This window comes from Emiliania huxleyi (assembly GCF_000372725.1).
Source record: "Emiliania huxleyi CCMP1516 chromosome Unknown EMIHUscaffold_157, whole genome shotgun sequence".
Taxonomy (NCBI): Eukaryota; Haptophyta; order Isochrysidales; family Noelaerhabdaceae; genus Emiliania; species Emiliania huxleyi.
In genome coordinates, this window is record NW_005201014.1 from 20,684 (window position 1) to 24,306 (window position 3,623).

The following is a 3,623-nucleotide window of genomic DNA, read 5'->3' on the forward strand; positions in this document are numbered from 1 at the left end:
AAGCGCCACCTGCTGTGTGACGCCTTCGGGGGGCGGGGTCGCAGCTGCCTCTGGAAGGCACCGAGATGTACCTTTTTCGCGCAATGGTCAAAATCAAGGTTTTGTAACGCGAGCTGTGCCACAGTGAAATGGAACTATACACACAACTAGCCTTAACGTTAGGCAACCCTAACACGCGCCGGCCCTAAGGGGTCAGGGCTCTCTTGCCCGTAGCCGGCAATTTAGCCGGTCCGTAAAATTCTGTTTCGGTTTGGTATTGCTCTGCACCCCGATGGTCTTACCACACACCCACGATCGTGTGGTTGTTCGGTGTGTCGACCCGATTTTTTTTCCACCGCGCCGCGAGGGGCTTCTGCCTGTGCCTCGGCGCGCGTGGCCGTGGGCGCCTTCTAAAATCAGCATGTGAAGACATGCGCACACGGGTACACATACATGCACATACTTCATACCTCTGTGGACACGAGCATGGGCGAGAGTCACTGATACGACTGCACGACACACGATATACTCGTCGGCACACTACATACGGCATGCGCGTCGAATCGGCTACAGCCAACGTCTGTCCAAGTCTAGAGCGACTGACGACTGTCTGTTCCAACCCCAGCCCTGCCTCACACTCCCGGAGGAGGCACGTAGATGTCTCATGAATGCATTCGGCGAGGGGCGTCGCCGCGCCCCTCGCTACGCGGGGAGGGTAAAGACGCCGTTTGCTAGGTCGGCGGCGGCGACGAGGAGCGAGGACATGCCCTCGCTGTTTGCGTGCGTGGCGGCGCCGGCTGCCGTGACCAGCCCGCCCGCCGCGCCGACGGCCGACGCGACGCCAACCTGCGGCATCGCGTCGCCGACCCGTTCGAAGAGGTTGGCGAGGGTCTGCTGCCGCGAGTAGAGCGCGTGGTTGATCGGCGGGTACTGCGCCACCGGCACCGCCGCGGTGTACCGCTCCGCCAAGCTGCTCATCTCCTCCTCCGTGGTCAGCGATGCGTCCGCGTGCGACGGCGCGGCCGCCGCGGACAGAGGCTGCGCCGCGGCGGCGGCCGCCGCCTCGTCGACACGCGAGCCGTCCCACCTACAAAAAGAAGAAAACACGTGGCGAAAAGAAATCGCAGGCCCCGAAGACACGCGCGCCGTCCCACCGCACAAAGTACTCGGACGTGGCGCCGTCCGCCTCGCGGGCCGCCGCGACCCACCGCCAAAAGCGGACGATGAGGTCGTCGCCCGACGAGGTGGCCCTCCAGTTCGGGGCGCCTGGCATAAGACGAAGCGTCTAGGGGGTGTCTAGGAGGTGTCGGGGAGGTGTCTAGGAGGTGTCTACGAGGTGTCTGCGAGGTGTCGGGGAGGTGTCGGGGAGGTGTCGGGGAGGTGTCGAAGGAAGCGCGCCAAAGTCGTCGATGTTGTGCGCCTGGCCCTGCATCACGCAATAGTCCTCGAGTCCGATCTGGTAGTTCCAGTTGCGCACCAGGTACTGCAGCACCGGCGCGGTGCCCGGCACGCGCAGCAGCGTGGAGAGGATCGGCCCCTTCGGGAAGCGCTGCCGGAGCAGCACGCGCGTGCGGTGCGGACCGAGCGGGACAATGTTGAACTCCTCCGAGAAGCCGGAGACGCCACCGTGACGCACCACGTTCGGCGCGTCGTACCGCACAACCTTGGTCACCTGAGAGATGGGAGAGAGGGGGAGAGGTGGGAGAGGTGGCGCGTCGTACCGCACAACCTTGGTCACCTTCTTGGATGTCTTTCCGATGTGCCCCACTCCGACGTCGTCGGCGAAGAAGCGCAGCCCGATCGAGCCGATGTTTGCGCGGTTGCAGCCGAGCGACTCGATGGGCGGGATGGAGCCGTCGTGCAGCCAGTAGAGGTGCGGCGTGTCGAGGTTGTTCTGCGTCAAAATCGGCTCATTGTGAGGCATGCCTCTATCACCCCATATCTCCCCGTATCTCCCCGCATCTCCCCACATCTCCCCGTCTCTCACCTCGACGATGTACTTCCAGTCGCACCCGTAGTCGAGGATGGTCTCCACCGCGTGCGTCGCCTCTGGGGTCGGGTGCGTGGGCAGCATGCGGTGGTCGGCCGAGGCGGGGTCTCCACGCCACACCCAGACGAGGCCCTGGTGCTCCACGACCACGTACTCAGCCGCGAGCGAGTCTGGCCCGGCGCAGCGCACCGCTCCGCCGGCCGGGTGGCGCGTGAGGGCGAGCGGCTCGCCGAACAGCCGCGTCGCGTACGGCGCCGCGTCTTGCAGCTCGGACGAGAAGGCCACGGCGTACCACGAGTTGTTGAAGGAGGCGGGCGCGTCGGGAGGGCGCCACGCGCGCTCCGGCGCATACGACGTCACCGGCGCCTCCACCAGAGGCGACACGTGCTCCCGCAGCGAACAGCCCGCCGCGCGCGAGCCGCGCGCGAGCGCCGCCGCCGGCGTGCGGGCGACGGCGTGCGCGAACTGGACCGCGCCCGACCAGCGCGCGGTGTGGCAGAGCAGGTCGACGCCCTCGCGGCCGAAGAAGCGGGTCGCCTCGTCGGAGAAGGGCCCCTGCACAAACGGCCGCATCGAGTCGGTGAACGAGTACTGCGCCTCGCCGGCCTGCTTGCCGTAGGTGAAGAGGTCGTCGTAGAGCGCCGCGATGGCGGCGGGGTTGACGTAAAACATGACCGCCTCGGAGATGAAGAGGGTGGGCGGGCCGCGCTCGAAGCCGTGCTCTGCCTGAATCGGACGTGTCGGGAGCGCGTGAGGGACGTGTCGGGAGCGTGTGAAGCTGTGCTCCGCTGGGCGTCCGTTGGGCCTTCAGGAGGTGGGAGGGGAGGTGAGATGGGAGGATGTCTTGGAGGTGTCTCGGAGGCGTCTCGGAGGTGTCTCGGAAACGTCTCGGAGGTGTCTCGGAGGCGTCTCGGAGGTGTCTCGGAGGTGTCTCGGAGGTGTCTCGGAGGTGTCTCGGAGGTGTCTCGGAGGTGTCTCGGAGGTCTCGGAGGTGTCTCGGAGGTGTCTCGGAGGTGTCTCGGAAGTGTCTCGGAAGTGTCTCGGAGGTGTCTCGGAGGTGTCTCGGAAGTGTCTCGGAAGTGTCTTGGAGGTGTCTCGGAGGCGTCTCGGAGGCGTCTCGGAGGGGTGTCTCGGGCCTCGAGGTGGTCGAGCAGCGACGCGTGCTCGCACTCGTTCAGGTCCCACCTGTTCACAGCTGGAGGTGTGAAGAGACGCTGTTCACAGCCAGCCCCTCCAGCACTCGTTCAGGTCCCACCTGTTCACAGCTAGAGGTGTGAAGAGACGCCGTTCACAGCCAGCCCCTCCAGCACTCGTTCAGGTCATACCCGACAAGAGTGGGCAGCCGCGTCTCTGGCCCTGCGGCGGCGGCGTACCTGCAACGCACCAGTCGTGGACATGTCGGGTGTGTCGTGTGCGTGTCGTGTGCGTGTCGTGTGCGTGTCGTGTGCGTGTCGTGTGCGTGTCGTGGGCGTGTCGTGTGCGTGTCGTGTGCGTGTCGTGTGCGTGTCGTGGTACAGCGGCGTCAGGGGTCTCCGAGGTAAGATGGCGGAACGTTGGAGGTGTGTCGACGGTATGTTGGAGGTGTGTTGGAGGTGTGTGTTGGGAGGCGTATCGGCGCGCCGCGCGTGCACGACCCGCTGGCCTCGATGGTGCC